Below are 22,741 nucleotides of genomic sequence, written 5' to 3' on the forward strand. Positions count from 1 at the left end.
AAAGAGCACCTAGTTACTATTGTTTTCGATAGCTTTAGCCTAAAATAGGACTAGAACGACAATAAAAAACGTACACAGATTACACGTATGAACGTCGAAACTGTCGTCCTCCATCGTCTTCACGGTCTATGATGTGTACAATGCGATATTAGCGTAGTTTGTTGAACTTACATTTACAGGTAATCATGTTTGTCATATGTGCTTCATTGATTCAAATAAAATATTTACGTTATTGATTAATTGTGACAATAAATTTTCTGATTGATGCTAGTCACTTTTGAAGATGATCCGACATTACTGAGGTAACCATCTGGTATCTTCACACATCCGTTTGCCAGGCTACTATCCAGAACAGCAACTATTAGCGAAAATATCAGACTATGCATTCCTAAATCCTGGGTCGACCTCGCTAGAAAAAAAAAGACAAATCTTCCGACGATCCATCAGCCGCTCGCAAATAGGATCAGTCTAAAGAAGCTGTTTCTACAGAATACAAAAACAGTGGGTTATGCTTTCACAGGACGTGCTTAGTTTTCGCCTTCCAGACACCTCAAATGAATGAAGCTTCGTAACTTAATCATCACAGATTATATCATCATCAAATACATCGCGCTCGAGCCCCAATTTCTGACGATGTTGAGATCAAAAGGATCATTTAAAACCATAGAAATACTACCGGGTTCTCTCACTAAGGCTCAAAAGTGAACATCGTCGAAATTTATTAGGCTTTCGACGGAAATCAGAGAACTAATGAAGTTGAATATGAGAAATTAGAGTGTGTCATTATTTCGATTATGCTCCCGTGAAGTCATCTGAAATGACCTATTAGTATTTTTTACGTATTTCTTTCCGTATCATAAGCACTATTACGTCACCGACAGACAAAAATTTAAATATACATGTATATAATTTATTTGGCCTAATTTACACACTTATATGATGCGCCGTCTCGCGTACTAGATTAGCTGTGTCTGCTCCTCCTCCATCCCGGCGGGTGTAAGGTATGCTTTTAGACTGCAGCTCTAAAATTTGTCGATTGCTTTCAATAAGGAAAAAGGGTTGGATTTCGAAAGTTTTGGAAAAACTCAGCCGAGCTTTATTGCGTTTTGCTCTTTTGTGGCCTGTCCGTTTCTCTCCACTTTTTCCATCTGTCTCCTAACGTCGATAATAACGTCTTTCCCGTCTTTGTCTCTCTTAGCTACCAGAAAATAGTCAGTGTCTTCCAGCTGCTCGGCGGAAGCTTTTTTTGGGATACGTGGGCATTGCTCGTGGCGCGATGTTAAAGGAGGCAATAGCTTACTAGTTGTCCGTGCCAGAATCTTCCGATGGTTATTTGACCGGTTTTTCCTTGGCGCAGTTTTCATGTCCACTAGTTCCATGCGGGTAGGCAGGTCGGCAGGCAACGACCTCCAAGAAGTGTACTTCCTCTTATTGGTCTCTCTGAAGCCACTTGGTCAAAAAGGAGTCACTTTATTTCCCTTTGTCGTTGCTGCTGTTGGGGAGGTGCTGTATTAACGATGTAGCAACGCCGCTAATAGTAGCACAGGCAAGACCACTAAGTCATCTGGTAAAATCTAGTTTTGCTACTACTGCCGTTCGGTAACTTGTGGGTTGCCTACCACGTACTCGGCCAACGGCCACTGTGAGCATTGTATTGATCTACTCAGAAAAAGGCCAAAAGTCGCAGATATCGGATGAGTGATCTGCCAACACCAAACGAAGGGACACATAGAAATAATGAGATAAAACCCACAGGGCTTAGAAGAAAGACAGGGAGAGTGTTAGAGAGAGTGAGACACACAGGTAAAACACGGCGTTAGTATTTGCAGTGAGAGGAGAATGACCAAAAATAGAACCCAATAAAACGAAACAAATAGATAGGAAATAGACAGAGAGAGGGTCTTGGCACTGCATTCCCGAGTCAAAAAAGACTCAATTCATCTATCTCGCAGTTATCAGTTTGTATCTCCGAGTAGCTGTCGATGGTGGTAACAGCAACAGCAGCAGTATCTGTAACTGCAACAACAAACGTTACCGTTTAATTGACTGTTTACGCCAATAAAAAGGTCATCTGTTCGATGCCCCTAAGGGCGGTAACGAACACTCACAACAGTGGTTATCGCAGCAGCGACACCTAACCTAACAACTAGTCGTGTTTATATGGCCCGGGCATTATCGTGTGTTCTGTGGCGCGCAGGCATTTTTGTCACCAGTTCTCCAAAAATGTCAACAATTGAGCATTCGATTGATTGTTTCTGTTGCTGGAGGATTCAAGTATAGGAGAAAACATTTTCGGCTTTAGCGCAATGGGGTCTCGGCCTTTAAATTATGTATGCATTACCTAAAACAATCCGAAAACAAAGCTGTTCAACGCTTCACAATGGGTGTTTTCAATTTTCCTCTTCGAGGGCCTAGCCGTTCTGTAATAGTTTGCTTTTGTACTACCCCGCCACTTGCTGTTACCTCTGTGTCCGGTAGCCCTGAGCCTTGAAAACGGAACAGTAATGGTTCGTGTCAGAGGACCCCCCTCCCAGAAAATAGATTACCTTGTTTTTTAAAAACCGTAAAGTTAGCAAGCAAATAAACGGCATTATGGGTCATCATGAGGCTAAAGTCTAGACACCGTCTATATGTATTCATTATTACTACAAGGTTCACGTGCGTTTCACGTTCATTTCAAACTTGCCTCTGGCAGGCGACTATAGCGTTACCATATGCAGATATAATTGAGACCTAATACGAACTAGAGTTCACTCAAGTTTCCAGTCGTGATCCAAATATGGCTTTTAGCTTTTACTGCATTTACAAGTGTGTGTGTTCATATGTAATCATATGTCATATGTGTTATAATGCTTCTCCTGCTGTAAAGACCCCTGTATCCGGTATCTTCTCCTGCTGTATCCGGTAAACAACGGCCGCTTTTTCGAGGGGCAACTATACCCTACATTATGTCAAATCTATCTAAAGCTATTCCACGTATCTGTGTGTAGGTGTCTGTGTGGAAAATCGAAACTTGCCCGCTATTCTTCATACTGTCATACGACCACCTAGCCTTAGACGAAAGTTCCCATCTGAGTAAGCATTGCTATGCTCAGGCAATTGTACAAATAAAGGGTATGTATATGCCAAGAGCGTAGGATTATATTGCACAAGTATATAACAAAAAGAAACATACGCTAGGACAACGATGACCTTATGAAACCTAAAAATTGTGATTAGTAATGAATTGAATTACTCGAATTGTCGCTTGGATAAAATTGTATTTTAAGATGGCACTAGGATTATGTGCTGAGATAGAAATTGAATGAGTGAGTACCACCTTGTCAAGCAGCAGAGCGGATCTACAATATATAGACACATAGATAAGTTAAGACAACAGTAGTCGGAGAGTCTTTGTTTCAGATTTGTAAAAGTAGCAGTATTGAAATAGAGAGCGGATTTATCCGTGCAACATATTCATTACAGAAGCACCGTTCGCAGCATTTTGCTGCGAAAGCAAATCTATTTTAGGATAACAAGCTAAGCCGGATGGACAACGTTCGACACCGATTACGAACAAGTTTGAAGCGTTAACCAACCGAGTCGGGGGAGGTCCCTGAACGCAAGCAATGATGACCTACCAGAAGCAGACCCCACGTTTGAGGTTTTTGTTTTTCGCTTGTTCGCAAACGTCGCGAAGAACGCTCCACCGTTGGCCCTCCACTCGACCTGCCGCAGATGGACTATAAGGCACCTGGCAAATTATAAGTTACTTCATTGCCCATGCCTAGGGCTGGCTTCTTCATCTGGTCTGGTAAGTAGCAATCGGATTGGTGTGAGAGTGGGCAAAAACGTAACAATGTAAGGCGGCATCAAGGCGACCTCAATCTGAACGCGATTTAAGCCAAAGTTGTGTTAGAAGTGGCCTAATGAACCGATTGGGGCTACCATACGCCTTAGAGATATTTCTAGAAGACGTCAACAATTTGTGCGAGAATGACAATTTCGTCAATTACATCATTCGGGCAGCGCAAGCGAGTTTCGAAGAGCTTGCGCGACCCTTTCCAAACTACTACTGAGAAACATGAGAGAGTAGGAGTAGGTTCGAATTCGTCAGTGGTGATAGAAGGTTCGGTGAACTTTCAGCAAGCATCCGCAGGCGCTTCAACTGCGAGAGCAGAGTCATTTCAAGAATCGATGCCGGAAGCCTGGATTCCATTGGTGCGTAACTTATATGAACGGGCTGCCGGTGCCACAGTTATGCTCGAGGTCAAACTCCCTGACTAAAAGGAAGACGTAAACGTAATCTCGTTACGGTTGGTGGGATTTGACGTAAACACAATTTCTCTACGGTTGGTAGATAAACTGGGCCCGCCGAACATCATAGCCCGTATCTCCTATCCTAACATCTCGGAGCCCATATACCTGTACGATATCCAACGCACCCCGCTGATGATTCTGGACTAGGAAGCGGTGTTTTCTATCGTCGGCCTTCTCGCAAAGGATCTTTTCCCTACAACAAAAAGGCACGAGGAGACTTTAGTTTAATAAAGATAATTACCTGCATCACTACTATAGGGCCATAGGGGGATACGTTATGCCGTCATGGGTAGCAATGTATGTAACAGTTGTACGAGGTTTTACGCTGTGCCCGATAAGGAACTGGATTGCTCTGGGTAAATACAGCCAGCCTGAAGAGTATACAGGGATGACATCGACGAATGGGGCGCCTCTTATTCCCTCGATGAAAACTCAGCGTATTTAGGATATTTTAGATTGCATGGTTGACAGCGAAGCAATACAACTGCCTCGTAAAACTGCTTATACGCGATTCACCTGCAATTTACTTCCAGCCACAAGTCGCACCTGCGAATACGATGAGATTCAAGCAATGTTGCGCAACGACATCGTTATACCCTTTTCTAGCTCATAGACATCTTTTGTAGTTTAATGAGGAGGAAAGACGGAACAGTACCATTTCTGTATTGACTACCGCGAGCTGGACTCTACCACGAAACGGAAAGTGTCCCTGCTGCTCTACATCGACGATGCTGTCGATGTCTTCGCAGGCGCTTGCTATTTTAACATCCCGAACCTGATCAGCGCATATTGGCAGATCAGCATGCGTCCGAAGGACAATGAGAGAACGGCATTCTGCTTGCCGGAGGGGCTCTATTTGTCCGGAGGGCACTCTTCAGTCTTGTCAACGTACCCGTGAAGTTCCAAAGATTGATGAACTAAATTATTGAACTTCTGAAATATCAAACGGCTCTCGTTTCCCTCGATGATGTCATGGTCTACTCACCGGACCTCGATATCCACATGACTCATAAAAGAAGTACTGACAGCCAGCGCCTTCGCTGGCCTGTGGCTGAAAACAAAAATGCATTTCATAAACAAAGGGATGCTGCACCAAGGTCATAAGAAAGCCTACTTACCTCCGTGTTGGTTAGGGAGTTAAAAAGCCTTCTGCGCAGCCGCCTATTACCAGCGCTTCATTTTACGCAGATCGCTTTGGGCTGCGATCAACGCAAAAAACCGTGAAACGTTTGGAACGCCGACCACGACGGGGCCTATCGGTTGTTGCGATACAAGATTACAGGAGAGCCTGCTCTGTCTGGAATCTGAAAACAAGGTTACAAACGCATGTCAGCGGGATCGGGCTAGGGGCAGTAGTAACTCAGGCAGAAGACAGGTGCAAGTCAAATGTCGCTTACGCTAGCGGCCGCTTGATTAACGCCGAGGCTAGATGCGACCCTTCAGGGACCGAGTGCTTGGCGGTAGTATGGACCGTGAAGCAAGTCTGGTCCGCGACACTTCAGGGTTGCTACCGACAGCGTTGCTCTAGAGTACCTGAAAGGAAAGGCGAACTTTTGTCGAAGCTTAGGGCCTTTAATCTTCCAGGAGTACGAGTTATTGTTGTTGACTCGAAGTTGTCCATAGGAAGAGTTCTGCCAACGTTAATGCAGGCGCGTTGTCGTACCTGATCGTACCGCTAGTACAGAGTGGTACCTTTGAGCTTGAGGAGGTTCAAAAGGCGCAGGGGGAGGACTTTCGGCCCCGTAAGATAATTTCCAAATTAAGAGGATTCGCGTCTCAGCATATGCGTTCGGAAATAGTCTGGCTTGCCCGATCAAAGGGAAGGAAATGCAGCTCCATGTTTTATCATTTCAGGCAGAGGAAGCTGTTATCTCCACTCAGGGAGATGACAGGACATGTGGGCTGGCGCATTGAAGAATGGTTCTTTGTTGATCCTGAATTCACAAGGCAGGTCCGATAAGAGGTATGGTAGGTATGATGTAATTGAGATCTAGAATAGCGCGATGCGCTTCATTCGGTGCCAGCTTTGGAATGCCTACCTGGAGAAGGTGGGGGTAGACTTCAAAGGCTTCTCAAAGGCCCCAGCGGTAAAGCTTTCTAAATGTTGGTGTTACGCGACTACTGCACTTGTTTTCTGTAGCTCGTGCCGTTCTAGAGGGTGACAAGGTCCGGTTACTGTAAGCTGCCCAATGCTGCTTTGATCATTGGGCAACTTCCAGATTTGCTTCCAGATGCCCCTCATGATGGACAACGTGACCTGTTTCATATGACGACGGGTTATAGTATAACTTTGACAGAACCAGATCGGACACATCGAGATGACTGTCGAACACCCACGATGCAACGATTAGTCAAGCGTGTGCTTTTACGGGAATGCTGAGGTCTCTAATGACGACAGGACATAGCTCACTCCCGAAGCTGCCCCAGGGTAGCGCTTTCGTTCAACACATCGAAGAGCGATTACTGAAAAGCCCACAGTTCGAATTGCTTTTTGGCAACTGGGCCATACTGCCCGGAGAAACTTTCAGGTGCGCGCACGCCGGAAGGCGGGATGTTGCGGAACTGCGCCGGCATGCACACAGATTATTCCGGAACCGACAACGGCACATGAAAGAATGAACAAGAAATGTCTGCCCCGTGGGAGTTCGAGCATGGTATGAAGATACTGGTGAAGGTCGAATGGGCAACATCAGGATTCTCCAAAAAGTCGCAGCCGTGTTACCACGGGTTATTTACTATCGTGAGTTTAGTGACCTCACACAGCTGGGTTGCAACGTTCGCGACCGGCAGTTGACCGTGAACGAAAAAAAAATATGGTGGTATCTTGGAAAACATACTGCGGTAGCGTGGTTGAATGTAAATATCCTAGAATAAGAATAAATATCCTAGATGAATGCAGCCCAAATCTACATATGAGGGGCTGTTTGAGACCGAATAAATCCCTAATAGCAGCTTTGTTATCTACACATATATACATATTATTTGTATGTAGATACACATATAAATATGTATATTTGTTGTTAAACATCTGGAACTTAGTATTCAATACATATTTATACACAGTTTTATTATTAGATACTTGTACATTGTTTACAACCTGTCATTTGTTTACCAACGAAAGTTAAAACTGTAATTCTAGTAAAAGGTAATTTAATTTTCCTATACCATACAAATCTTCAATACACCTTGTTATAGTCGTAAAGGTCAATTTTTATAATCATAAAAGCCAATAATGGTTGCTATTCGATCCGCCATAATGTACATTTGTCATTAGACGTAGTAGACATACATTACATATGTATGTCTACTACGTCTAACATCTTCTAGAGGATTATACAATACATATGCTCCTATAATTTTTCGCGAACATTAATTCGAAACGTATCAATATCGTGGCCTCATCTAAATCTTATCTTACACAGTACCTATATATATATATATATATGCTTTTGTGCCGCGATATTGGTTTGATATCAGCAGTATCCGAAGTATTCAATGGACAAACCCAAGTGACTGCACATCCTAATGAGTCCCCCTTTCACTGTCCAAACTTCTCTGTACCTAATATTTTGTTCTGTAGGATTTGCGGCCCTATGCACGTTCTGAATCATTGTCTCGTTGCCACTGTTAAGTCTTTTTATGAAACCATTCAAAGCCAATAAGCGGGTTTGCGCTTTTGATCAAGCGGGGCAAGAACACGGATTGCGGCAGCCGCCTTTACCACCATCATTACAGTTTGTTTCTATGACTCCTGCTGCCTGCAGTGCTACCTCTCTATGCGATGCCACATCGATCCGACGTTAGGACGGCTGAACGATTGTGAGAGGAGCTCGAAGGGGCTAGGGAACCTGGATCCAGGTGTACCACGACAATGCTAAGATCTACAGTGGCGCTAGCGATCGGTGGCTCGTCGGGTAGAAGCGAGGGGTAGAGTGCAATGATAGGTCTCGAGCGAAAGGTAACCAGCAAGATTGGAAGGCAGTGACAGCGGCTGCCGATCATTTGCTTCTGATGGTAATGTTTTGTTCCAAATACATCTTGAAAGAGAAAGCTACAGCAATCGCAAATCTAGCGGCCTATTGTTTACCATGACTTACCTAGACGACACTTCTATTCTACCTGACTGTCAATCAGTGTGCTCTACGCTTAGCAGTCTACCCGGTAGAGCCGACTGAGCCTCGGGTAGTCCTTCGCTGGCCGTGTGTGTTTTATTATTTGGAAATTTACGAATCTAGATCATCCCACATATTCGTCGGTTATTAACGGAGTCTGAGTGACCGCCAATCGGCATAGCTAAGCTATAAGTAAACGAGGCAAGGATCGTTGAAGGAGTCTATTGACTGAGAATCTCATTATTAATACGCAAGCTAGCAAGAGAGTCTATGACATTGTTCTCGAGTATACTTGGACCGCGTAGAGAAAAAAAATATACGCTTGGGGTTAGAGCCCCTTGTGAACCTCTGTATGTACAGTGAATCTTTAATAGGAGCGATTATCCAGATACCGCATTTGTGTGGCATTTGTGTGAGGAATCAATCTATTTTTATATGTAGCACAAGGAAAAACGAACGTGTTTTTTTCGTATGATAATAAAATGAATAGGCAAGGCACAAAAGTATTTTTTCTAACAAATTTTGATAGAAAAAGTAAGAAATTTAAAATATCTTCCGAATAGCTTAGCGGCAATGGTCGTTTTTGAATGAATTCATTTACGACTGAGCTTTTCGAATGAGCTTCGTCGATCGTTTCATTTAGATATGTTTTTTGATATGAGAAATAATTTAGATATTAAATTATTTACATGTAAAAATACGTCTTCTCTTGGCAACGCTCCTTTCTTCACCTTTGAATTTTTGTCGTGAAGTTTAATGTAAAGTCCGTAAGGTAGTGCAAGCAGAGTGGGGTCATCTATATACCTCAGGGTTAAGAAGCAAGAACTAGAGAAACAATGTCGGTAATCTCTGAACTGAGCGATGCTTGCGTTACAAGCTGGAGCGCTTTGACATCAATACCTTCCATTTGATAATTTTGTTGTTAGAACCGTGCTGTTCGGAAGAGATCTCCACGTTTTCACTCAGCCACAACGTTCAGGTTTCGCATTTTCGTAGACTTAGCATTATACGCCGGACCACCAGTGCAGCTAAGGTCAACTCGCAGTTTACTACTGACTAGGCCTTTTCATACTAAGGACCCTATAACAAAGCACCATTTTACGCCATAATTCAAAATCTAGCAAAGGCAACAGGTACAACAAAACAGTGCCTTTTTTACATATGCATTATGAACGATCTCATAGAAATAAAACCACAGGTGTCGTTTCAGTATCTATGAAAAATGTCATCGTTTATGGTCACTTTTATGCCTTAGAAAAGCTCATTACTTAAAAGTTAACACTTTCATAACTGACAGAGAACGCAATAAATGAAGTGGAGCATTGTGGATCCCGCTATAATTGGGTATAAGCTGAAACATGCTGTTCGATTTTCTACATGTGGTACTTATATATATAAATATATTTATAATAGGAGTTATAATATCCCGGAGTGAGATAGCATATAAGTGACAAGTGAGCTAAGAAAACGAGTCTGATGCACGCAAGGCATCAATATATGTATGTATTCAGCCCGTGCGGTGTTGAAGTGGCGTGGTCCGGGTGGCCAATGGGCATATCGTTCAGTACGTTGCGATCATAACCATGAGCACGCGGCCATAAGTGGTTTAAATTTCAGCGTCAGCAGATAATTATTATGGCGTATTGTTAAAATGCCGTTTCATGGGTCTAGCAAGATTCACAGACAACTATTAGAAAGAAACCTGGCCCGTCTGTGCTCTAATTCTCGAAAAACTAGACCCTATTAAGGAAGTATAAAATCACCCCACGTGTGACTAACCTATTTAAAAAGCTTCTCTACTTTATGCTGCTATTGTTGCCTGATTCAGTGAGATCGAAGATGTAAAATAAGACAGAAGCTGGCATTAGTAACGCACCGTGTACTCACATATATATATATATATATATGTATAAATATATATTATATGTATCTAGAGTTTAGAATGACGAGCACTGACCACTACAGCTGACCGTGGAGGCAGATATGAAACGAGCGCGGTTACTTAGTGTAACAATGGACAATCTATGATCAGGTATGAATCAAATGAGAACCAGCCCTGTGACAGGTTTTTCCAGCAGCCGTCACTTCCAATCGAAAATATAGCACCATTTTCCATCTCGCTGTATTGCCAGTCCTACGGTTGCTCTTCCTTCTCCTTTCTGCTGTTTGTCCATTCTTGTACTCCTTGCTGCTGTTTCTGGATAAAGTTCTGCTATCTCGTGTTCTATTGCCGTTTCTATGTTCCCGGGGGAGCCGATTTAATGTTGCTGTTGCTGCTCTTATCCTGCAACCAGCCACAACTGCTGTTTGCTTACCATTTTCTATTTTTTTTTGCCCCATCGAGCGACCCGCACGCATACAGGCCATCGCAGTTTCAACGACTTTATATTATGAAACTATACCGGCATACTATTGTAAAAAAAATAAAAACCTGACGCACAATTGTATATGTATATATATATATAGGGAGAGGAAGAGCTAACACTAACACTTTATTCCGCCCTAACTGATGTTTACAACGACGCCCATCGACCAGCTAAACTAAAAAGCTATGCGGCCAGCTGGCTAGCTACAACTAGATTCTTTGTCAAGTTGTTTTTTTTGTATCCTGCCTGTTTCTCGCATTTCGTTATTCCATAGGGGTTTATATAAAGATAAGCTTGCGAAGCTTGATAATAATAATAAGCATATATTGAGGACGGGTCGTGTTCACTACCGCGGCTAGGTCATACCGGAAGCTGGCTCGAAACACCCGTGTGGATGGTATAAATCGGGTAAGAAAGCGCCGAAAAAAATGAAATCCTAAAAAGAGGAAAAGCTATCTATCAAGAGCCAGTAGGGTTCGAGTTTTTTACTTCTTTCGTTCCCATCGGCACTCGTGTTTTTGGACCCTTTCTGCTTGTATACCTGTCCTATTTTCATATATATATATATATATATATATATATATAGATATATGGGGCAATCGAGAGTGGCAACTGACGCTCGACAGTTTAGGATCGGATTTTGTTCATTTGTTCCGCCAAACTGATTTGTTTGTGAGTTGGTCGCCGGGAGCCTAAACCAATTCATTAGAGAACCTGTCTTATAGGAAGCACAGAAGGGAAGAGGTCCGTCACGGCGTCCAGCTGGCTCCCACTGTCGCAGCATATCACTGCTATAAAGACGTAAGTACACGTGTACTTTATAGACGATAGGAGCACGGTTAGCAAGGCCACATAGGTAGCACCTTTATGCCCTTCTTTGATGATTTATCATGAATATTTGAAGATAATATTATTGTTATTATATCAATTTTGAAACATTTTCACGTGAGCATTTGCGTCTAGGAACGCTAGTAGTTTCGGAACGACAACAATTTATATTAAAAAATGTTATTGGCAGAACATCTTGGTTTGGCTTCGAGCCTCTTGATGGCCTTAAGCTGGCTTGTGACCTACAACCTTCAATGTCATTGGCTGCATAATTTCTAATGTAGTGTTTCAAAAATTTTCCTATTCTAATAAATAACCATAAAATTAACGGAACAAACAATACGTTAGTTGATAAATGGTTTTATATCTAACTTGTTTCATGTACGGGTATATCCTATGCAGTGTCCAAACATCAAATTATTTCTGAATACAAATGTGAGCGCACTAACCACCCCTTGTATGTCGGTGCTTGATATGGTTGCAATGTTCTGCTTTATTTTATGGAAACACTTCAATGCAGAGGCATAATTAGACTTACTCCGCTGGAAGAAAACTGATACTAATTCTAGTAAATGCCACATGATGTAAAGGTCAGCTTAGCTTACATGTGTTGCAACTGGTCCGCACAAGCCTCATTACAAATAGCACGGGAGGAGCAGGGAAAAGCTTTGTTCACCTCTTGTTGCTGCTGGTTCCAAAGCTCTCCCCTACAAACAAAAATCACAAAGTTTGGCCAAGTTTGTGAAGAAAACCAGTGTAAGTAAAGACTGAAGCCATGATTTTGAAGAGCTTAAAAGTCATTGTACTCCTCTTTTTAATATGAGTACTCGAGGTACTCCAGGAGATATGTGCATAATACATGCCTGTGGCACCGGTTGAACTCATCTTCTTCATATTTACAAATTTTTCATGTACGAGTAACCCACCTTACACCTCATTTTTTTTTGGAGAAGCAAATCACTGTAGCTAGACTAATATGCCAACGTTTCTAACCGTCACCGAGTATAACAATAGCTTTCTAGCGACTTAAGTGTGCTGCAACTTGTGCTGCCAGCGTGTACTGAACAATGTAGATAACAAAACGACCATGGATTGCATTCGCGCGTGTACCGTTTCCCAGCTATGCACGTAAATTCGCTTATAAAAATTATATCATAGAAGGAGAAACACCATTTCCTATTAAAAAATGGTTGTATCAGATAGTTTACCAACGATCGATAAGCTGACCGCTAAGGAATGCAGGAACAGTCGTACCCTCCGTGTTTCTCCCAATTGTATCGAGCAAAAGAAAAGGTCAAACGAAATGCAATCGTGCTTCTGAAGCGTCTCTGAATACTATCGTTGATTGCGGCAGCAGGCGGCATTGCCACTCACAATCTTCAATGGCGGGATCGGTAACCCGGAGTACCTGCGGATGCCTACCAGCTATAGAATTGTTTTCCGTTTTTCTAACCCATTATCTTCTATAACCTTGTTGTATCGTTTGCTAATACCGCTACCAGTACAGCGTCACTTCCTTCTTCTACAGCGGCCTTCCTACTTATAAATGAGATATGTGAGCGCTTACGTGCGCAATCTCTTGCTGCCCGCAAGGGGTTACCAATAAAACGACAAGAGAAAACTGGACTGAAATCGTCTGCAACAATTGTGACACAAGCGGTAGTAATTGTAGCAGCAGCAGTAGTAGCGGCCGTCACGCCTGATCAAACGGATTGGCAAATCTGACCAAAGACAGCGGCTGCGACGCTGGTGGCTGTGCTACAGTAATAGGTTTTGTCGCGGTGCCGCTGGTCGTCTATGTTCTCAAGAGGCAGGCCAGCATCGCCGATGTGGCCCGGCTGACGCTTAGGACCGGCCGAGCCGTGGGTACCTTACTAGAGAGCAGTAAAAACCTTACAAGAAAGCGGGAGATCCGGGGGTGTAGACGGGCCGGGCGGACAACCAGCGAAGACGAGAGGCGATGAAGCCTCTTGACATCTGTTAAGGTCAGGTAAGGAAAAGTAAATTAAAAATCTGACAACCGCCTAAGTGGGCAGTCGTAGCGGAGACGACACAGTCGGGCCGTTCCGACTACTGTCGTTCATTGCAATAGAAGCGATTGCAACAGTGAGAAGATCAGACCTAGGAGGCTCTGCTACTGCCCTTTTTAGCTTTGGCCTTACCTTGAATAGGATCTATCGGTCTGCCAACATTAGTGTCATCGCATTTTATTTAGGTGCATACCACTAATAATCCAGCTGAAGCGTGCGGCTTCTATAGCCACTCAAATCATCAGCTCTAAAATATCGTCAAGACAATGATGAATGTCCACACGTCAACCTAACATAGACGGCGTTAGAAGTTTTAAGAGTTTGCTCGTATTTCACAGTGTACAAATACTTTTGCGCTCGAATTCATAAAATACGATATATGGAACTGTGTTCAAAGCAGGAAATGCTTTGATTTGACAGTATGCCATATTAGACCGGAGGCGGAACCCGGCTGCGAGATAACCTCTACCAGATGCCTCTATTCACAAAACGAAGTACGTTGACAACGAGTACCAACCTTTAGACACACCTAGTAGAACTAGATATAATGGGCTTACGTCACATTTTTGACAGCCGCCATATTTCCTCTGTATTCGACACGTGTTTTAACGATATTTTTGTATTTTCTATCTGATAGGAGAGGGCAACGCAAACAGCAGAGCCCGGATGCTAGCATGAAGCCCTCTTAAATCCTGTAAGAATCTAACGTATCCATTCGCCTTATCACTATATAGACAATGTGTTTTTGTAGCTTTTAGCAACTTTTAACAAGTTAGTCTTTCTCGCTAGAGATAGTGTGTCGTTTAGAAGACCGGCGTATGACCTTTAGTCTCAAAATTCACAAGGATACAAGAACGTATAGGGATGTATACAGCTGTTATTTATTTAGAAATAAGCATGGGCAAATAACAGTGTTGGTGGTGACGGAAGGCGTTTGTTATTTTACTTTAATATCATCGCAGCGATAGCTACCGAGTCACGTAGACGTTTGGAGCGATAACACGTTCTTGTTAGTTGTTCTCGAGACTTACGAATGGATACTACTAGTGCTTCAGTTGAAGTGCCTACTTCGACAGTTTTAATGGTCTACCCACATGCACCAACAATCTATGCTTTCGTCTCATGCTTGGACCCTGGCCCTCCGTCAAATTTATGCTCTCCGCAGTAGCCAAAAAAGAAAATCCTTTAACGTTAGTTCTAATGGCTATGAAAGCTGCTCCTCTGAGTCTTATCTGCCCACGGGCTGACTGCTTGTTGATAAATTCGTTCGGTTACGACGTAAATTTTGATTTCGAAAAATTTGCATCTTGTCTATTGCTTGCCTAGACAGAGTACAGCACTTCTCTCGAACTCAATAAACATATCGGAACATATGGTTAAAACGCCGGTGCTCAATAAGTACTCACTTATTTCATGTATATTGGCTATTGCATCTCGTATTTTTCATATCGATTTCAACTTCTCTGCAGTCGCATACATAACGGCGCTCGATAAAAGGATTATGTATAGATTTAGGCAAAGCATGTGCCAATAATAGCAGCGAACTCTATACCCTGAGAAATATGTGTGCAAAAATGAAGGGAAATGAGGAAATAATGGCGTATCGCCACCAACATAAGATAACATACATACCTTCTAGTAGAAGGTACAGAATATTACTTGCACGCATTTCTGGTATCTAGATCTCTACTGGCATGTTAATTGCCACCCTGCCTAATTTTTTGTTCATTTTTGTCTTCATACTATTGCCCTTCACATGCCTATATACATGAAGGAGTGGGCAAGTCATAGACAAAGGTTACTCGACGCTATGTCCGGATGGTGGCATATTATAAAGTTTCCTGCATTCGGTTTCTTATTTTTTTTTGGTCTCCTAACATATAAAGGTATAAGAACTTCGTCAGAGACCACTCGATGCGATTAGGTTGAATCTATATAAAATTTATTATTTGAAAGTAATAATCGATATGCGATAATTTCAGTTAACAAAAAGAATTGTTTTCCTCCGCTACTGCAAACAGTGAAATTTAAAGACAAAAGAATGACCAGTAAGATTGGCCGCGGCGACAAATTACACCTTTCCATATTTTTGCATGAACTTTCGAGAGTCTCATCCGTGTTCCTGCTCTCCACTTTGCTGTCCCATTAAAAGCGAAGATAGTAGTCATTGCAAAAAAATCAGTTCGCCTTTCTTCCTATATACGCTTTCGTAGACGTAGTCGCAACGAATGAGTTGCGGATTGAAAGAGCAGAAGACGGATCCGCCGCGCATGGTGGAAGCGGAAAACACCTAGCACTCTCTTCTCTAGGCGTTTCTTGGTTTCGCACCAAACGCCCGCGCCTACCTCCCATCGCACAGACCTTCTCTTCCTCCCTCTACCGAAACGAAAATCACGTGGCGGCGACAAACGCTAAGCGAGAAGGCAAGAAAAGCGTATGAGCTTGGCACGCTTAGCGGAAGATCTCTGTTTAAGAAAAAAAAAGCCAAGAAGAACTCACAAGCGAACCGCCGCTAAGAAGCCACCGTGCAGCTCAACTGGAGCTTAATCCAGCAGGACACGAACTAACGAATTATCAATGAGCTAAACAAGTGCAAACCAACTGATGAGAATAATGTAGAGGAAAAAGAAGCTGTTTGGCAACAGGCCTACCCAAGAATAGGGGAAAGAGTTAGTGAACTAAGCACGAGATTAGGGAACAGAGTTTGCTGATACCCTCACATATTACAGGCACAGACGCAGTAGTCTTTGCTTATCCTCGCATGCGTTCTGCCCCATTCTCCACATCTTCCGTTACTCCTTGGATACGTTCCCGTGCCTACGACCCCTAACACACTTTCTTACTCTTGTGTTCTTGCTACTAAATGTACAACGGATGTGTAGCCGTGTTAGCACTACTGCAACTGACGGAAACGTAAGACTGTGCAGGTTCTTCAAGCCCAATCCAATCTCGTACTCATGCTGCTTGCCCCCTATTACTCATGGCGCTTGTTCGGATCTACGGAAGTGATTTTTTAGAAAACTAACTGCAGCCTGGTTACAGGCGTATACGCGTTTTCATTCCTACAACGACAACGTACGACGGTAGCTTATTATGTGAGGAAAAAGGAGTCCCGCAGAGTTTGACGCTAGCGATGGCGGTTATATCAGCAGCGCGTTAGGTGACTGAATGATAGAACTAAATAAAGGTGGGACGAAGAAGAGCAGAAAAAGCCAGCTGTTACTGTCACGGTGGCTATTGTGTCGACGAAATGAGCGAACTTAGCCCTGTCGCCACCAACTGTGAACTAGAGGCGATGTTTCAAGAGCCGCCGCCGGCGCTAGACGGTCGGCCAAGTAGGCGCAAAGAGTCGACTTCCCTATATTTAGCGATTGAGACTGAGCACAGCACCTACTTAAATTGCAACGTTGGTCTGAACTTGGTCACGAAGACTAAGACAAAGAAGTTCGAGTGAATGAAATAGCAAAAAAATGCCGCGTTCACTCATCCTCATCATGACAACGCCCATCGCAGCGACATCCAACACCATCATCAGTACTACCACCGAATAGTTCCGGTTTTGCTGTTAACAACCTAATGGGAACAACGAATAGGGCCGAGCGCTGCGTACAAGTTTAGTAAGACCCAATTCCGTGAAATCGGGGTCACTTGAATTGCTGACGGAATCACCTTTAATGGGTACTGTTTAAAGGGCTGGTCACTTGGCCAGCAGCATATGTCACAGCGGAGAGAGTGGCAGCAAAAGATGTAGAGGCAAGTTTTACGTCCGGTATCGCCGTTAGGCATTCTATCAAACGGCTGGCTCCCAGTTCTCGTGATATCTTAGTGGGTAACATATTTCCCGACTAACCTTGGGGGCACGTTGTGATCCAGGTTCGATCATGGGTACAGACAGATTTTGTTCCATGTTGGAAGCCAGCCGTCTAATGGAATGCTTAACGGCGATACCGGATGTACAATTGAAGACATAGAACAAACATGTCCTAGAGCAGGTCAAGTGTCCGCGTTGAGTCTACGAGGAATGGGGCAGCATGGCAGATACCTGTTGGCTGTACCACTTTAACCTCGAAAAACAAATAGGGAAACCTAATTAAAGCCGTGCAGGATACGCGCGGCGCGGTGAACTTCCTTGGGCAGTGTAAAGGGGCAGAAGGGAATGTAAGTGTCGGTGGTCTGGGCTTTGGGGATATACATAGGCCCTTGGGGGTCTCATCGGCCGGGTACACACAGCAAAACCTCCCACGAGCTAGAGAGAATTCACCGTGGATAACTCACTGGAGGTGACAAAAAGAAGGCGGGACGAGGTGGCTTCATTGGCTGGGTTCTTGGACATTCCTATGAAAACGGGCGGCCCGCTTCTAGCTGGATGCAGTGGGTACACACCCACACAAATACAAGCCGAGAGCCGCCTCGGGCCCCCACTGCTTTTCTGGCACCCTAAAGGTAACCCACAACGTACATGAGTATCAACCGCTCTTGCACAGTGCATAACCAGCAAAAATGGGCTGTCTGGTTGTACTATATAATGGCCGCCTCGCCTACCAGTTCGCTACTGTTTATCGCCACTATCAACGCTGGCACAACGATAACGTTGCCCCATAGCTATACTGTGTAGACGCTGATTGCTTAGGTCGCAAGAAAGGTTTGCGTACTTGATGAGGTTTTATTCCGGCTGCGCCGATAATAACAACCTGAGTGGCAACGAAAAGCGACAGCAGATCCGCACACCCTTCCGCTTTTATATAATCGACTAGCGCTGATTTTCTTTTTGTCGCTGGTTGTATCAGTTCCAGTTCTATCTATCGCTACGGTCACGTTGACTCCAACTAAATTTGACTTTCTCTAGCAATTAGAAGAAATCATGCACTGCGTAATGGTGCAAGTAGCAACGGATCTGTCTACTGAACCTATTTGTTTATTAAACAATTACGCCTTCTATATAAACTGTTAGTTTTTATTAGAGTCAGTGATTGTTTTAACGGCTGGCTGCCAGAACGAAACAAAGTATGTCTTCATTTAGGTTCGAGCCTAAACAACCGCTCGTCCTTAAGTATGGCAGGCAGACGTGGCGTTATAACGGCAACTGTCTACGGGGCCTTAGAAAACATGTGAGGTGGCTTAGATTTAAAAGCAAAAGTAGGCACAGTTTGTTTCGTTTTAGAGTTAATCGAAAGTTATCAGACGCGATGGCTAACGGTAGTATGACAGGGCAGTAAAATTCGAGATACAATAACAGAAACATGGGCAGAGGAGATTTAGAATAATCGTGCTATTTGACTTCGGAATTGACAGTAGCCATATTTAAATCAAAAAGTGTCTAGAAGGTACCTATAGCATAGTGCTACAAGTAAGCTTCGATAAAACGTTTTATGGGTAAAGTTCGCTCAGCTAAGCACTTTATAAATGTTACTCATTTAATTTTGACATCTACCTCACTCATAAATGTGTGACCATGTAAAATAGCGTAGAAAATTCAGATTGCCAACAGCAGATCCTTCATTCGGCGTTTATAATTGACTTACCTTATTCATGGTTCCCTCTGTTTAACTGGTTCAATTCGAAGCTCTATGGTTGACGCGTTGGCACCCGTCAACACTGGTGCAGCCGCCGCTAAACCTGCAGAGCTGCCTTAGCCTTCATTTAAAGTCGCAAAGTACCTCAGACCGGTGCTAACGGACACGCGTGTCTTAATCAGGCGCAAAGATGAACAGATTGATAGAATGGTATCAAAATGTGTCATCAATGCCGCACGCACTGTTTTCGAATCGCAGTTAAAAAAATTAGAGAAGAATTTTTTTGTTGTTATTATTCTCCTATACGATGCCCCTATTGCCCTATATTCGTCTAAAGCATTGGAACAGACGACACTTTCTACACTGATTCTCTGGCTTAATTTATTTCAGTTACGTACCAGTCTCACCTATTTTCTTGTTCAAATAATATTAAAAACATTTCTCAGAGTAATCCTTTGCTATTGTTACAACGAGCGTGAATGCTCACCTTCGCTACAGCGACTCCTTCTATAAACGGTTTACTTTCTTCAGGTGTGGAAGACAATGGTGTCTGTCGAAAAATAAAAGGCTAAAAAGTAACGTAAACGAAGAACGCCGTACGAAACTGTTCACACGTCTGTAGGATAACAGTTAGTAAGGCAATAACTTGGCAATAATCGCAAATCCGCGATATTTCGCAGAATCTAGGCTCTGAAAGCTGGTCTTACTGCTCGATATGAAGCAGCAGGTACCCGTGTCACATACGCTACTATCTGCCATCATGTATAATAAATTGGGCATCCGTATGAATTAGACTGGCAAAAACCTATAGATATCTGATGGTTAGGGTAGAGAAGCATTTGCGATAACTTTTACTACTCTGCGTTTCAAATGTGGCTGATTTCTACCTGTTACAGCGATAGCAAATAAATTGACGTACGTCAACGACGTGACGTGTTGATCTGGCGGGTTCGCCATACGACCGAGAGCAGGGGAACAATCTTGAAACGGGGTTTTGGGTAGCATTCACTCGACATTACGTTTTCGCTGTGGTCTACGTCGAAAAGAGGTTTATAATATCGCAAAGTTTTCGCAGCCTTCTCTTGCTATCGATACTTGAATAATACAATAATATAGGTAGGTGTAATTAACCGTGTCTATATATATATATATATATACATATAACGGTCAAAGCGTTCTATAATCTACGCTATTAAACGCTGCAAAAGATCATCCTCCTGTGGTGAGATCGTTATCATTGGCAAAAGGACATGAATGCTAATGTCGGTACGACGGTATACAGGTGACGTCAGTGCTATCATCGGCGGCAATCGTCGCCCGTAACTTTGTTTCAGGGACTGCCGCTGGCTGATTCAGTGGACGTGCATCTATCTGCATGCATGCATGTGTGTATGTGTAGGTAGCCGGAAGAACCTGTCGTAACGTCGGTTGAAGTGTGGTCGCACTATTGACCCGCCACATTCACGCAATGATCACATCATCGCAATCTCTTTTTTGTCTTCTTTTATTCGTTCTAAACCAATAGAAACTTAGACTTTCGCTGCTGGTCATTCCCTGCGCCTCTTTGCGCGATAGAAACGGTTGAATGGTCTGTTTTATGTTGGTGCAATGGGAATGGCTCTTGTATCGTTGTGCAGCTCCATATATCGACGGCGTATTGTTCTTTCGACAATTTTGTACCCAAAAAATGCATGTTTAGCCATTGGGTTCATTTTGCCGCTCTGTTTCGCTCTGTTTTCAGAGGAAAAATTGCGCAGAAAAGAGGAAGCAAAACAGGGGCGACACTATTGAGTGTTGCCGTGTTGCTGTGTGGTCAGGACAGCTCCTTGGAGTACATACTCGAATGACAGGTGATGGGTCGAATGCGTTAAAAAACAATAGCCAGCGAAATAAATGATATGAACGAACAGAAATGGCAGCAGTAGGGGCAATGGTCGTAGGAGTTACTAAGCGATCTTGCCCGTTCCAGAAATCGATTGACGATCAGTCGGCATCTTGATTATGTTCTCCTTTCATATTTCGTATAGGTAAATTTTTTTTGGCCTAAGACCAAGCCGATTATAGTGGTTACTGGCGCCGATCAAATTAAGCTTTGTTTGCGTGGAATAGTTCGCTAGTAGTGAATAGTCTCATCAAGAGAAATTCCATTAGAAAGTCGTTGCGGTGTCCACGAGCGACTTCGTTCGAGACGACGTCTAAATATTGATGTAGGCGAAATAGTGCACACCAGCCTAGGCACCTACAACCATGTGACGCTAGTTTCGTAAGATCGAGCGAAATCACGATAGAGACAGTACAATCGTTGGTCGGTGTTGATAGTATATGCCCAGTTCAGTATGAAGCATCATCAATAGCGATAACTGTTGCTGGCAGTTGAAGAGAAGTCCATGTGAAACCATTGCGAGTCCGCCGCTAACTAGGGAATCCTCAGGAGGCAAAGGTTCTGTCAAAGTTTGTCGTTCGGCATAACCTTCATATAGATACGCGAATAAAAAAAGACAGCCTTTTTCTATACGTGCAAACGCATCGCATTTAAGACCCGCTAGCGCGGCTGCTAGCTCAGTTGATGATCGCTCATGCGGTTCATGCCCCGCAGCTGTGTGGGCATCAATGAGCACTAGGTCTCATTTGTTTCCAAAAAGGATAAAAAGAAAATATGAAGTGGATCTATGACCGGACGAAGGAATCGTCACGAAAAAAGGCATAGAGGCCTGGTGAAACGAGGTCTGGCCGAAATTTCGAGCGCACCCTGAATGTTCCCTTCTACAAGGCTATATTCGAGGCAAATATTTCCTGCTCATTTGAATCACACCCAATCAGTGCCCAATAATGAGCCCACGAGAGTAGCTCAAATTCCTCCCCCATTTTGCTCCAACAAGCGAGTGAACGGCGAATCGACAGATCAAAGATGGCCAGCGGCAGACAAACCGGAAATTGAGACGAGTTCACAACGAGCTAAGACGTTCGAGTTCGAAATGACAGGTCTTCCCCGACTGCAGTGGGTACTCATGGACAATCAGCGGCCGCGATCACAAAAGCAGCAATGGCGAATAAAAGCGCTTCGTGGCAACCCTGTTCTCCGGCGTCGTCATGGTGGAAATTTAAAGCCTTCTATAGGGGCCGCTGGAGCGGGGGACGGCACGGGCGTACACTCTCCGTTTCCTAGCTGTCCTGCCAGGTAGCACTGGGGTGTATCCCAGCCAATCAACGCTATTCTGAAACGTTCGAACAGGATGCGAGTAGATTCTTAGGTCGAGACCAATAAAAAAACAACAAGAGAAAGCTTTATTATTTTTAATCTACATGCACACGATCTTGACACCGAGGTATTGTGAAATGGGTTCACACTAATAAAGAGAATCTGTCAATCTAAACGCTCCGATTTGAAAGAAGTTTCAACCTAACTACTTAGATTAATTTCGAAAAATGGTTAGTTATATGCAATCAAGCTCCATTCGATCAAGGTCTCACTTAAGCGTATACCGAAAGCTGCGACAACGACAGACGTATTAAACCATTGAACTCGTGGCACATTATCCAAAATCCTAATTCTATAATCTACATATAATTATAATCAGTGCAAAAGCAGATAG

At 43.4% G+C, this 22,741-nt stretch overlaps 1 long non-coding RNA gene across 2 annotated transcripts; it reads right to left on the reverse strand.

Moving 5' to 3' along the window:
• Positions 1–5,096: 5,096 nt before the first annotated feature.
• Positions 5,097–22,482, reverse strand: LOC147758726 (uncharacterized). 2 transcript variants are annotated; one of them, XR_015318743.1, is made up of 3 exons: positions 19,636–22,482; positions 19,158–19,389; positions 5,097–5,603 (listed from the first exon to the last, which is right to left on the reverse strand). It is a non-coding gene; the product is annotated as an uncharacterized LOC147758726 (long non-coding RNA). The 2 variants fall into 2 exon arrangements; XR_015318742.1 differs by lacking the exon at positions 5,097–5,603 and adding an exon at positions 7,364–10,695.
• Between the last annotated feature and the right edge of the window lie 259 nt (positions 22,483–22,741).

The sequence above is a fragment of the Varroa destructor genome, unplaced genomic scaffold, assembly GCF_002443255.2.
Source record: "Varroa destructor unplaced genomic scaffold, Vdes_3.0 BEIS01000001.1, whole genome shotgun sequence".
Classification (NCBI taxonomy): Eukaryota; Metazoa; Arthropoda; class Arachnida; order Mesostigmata; family Varroidae; genus Varroa; species Varroa destructor.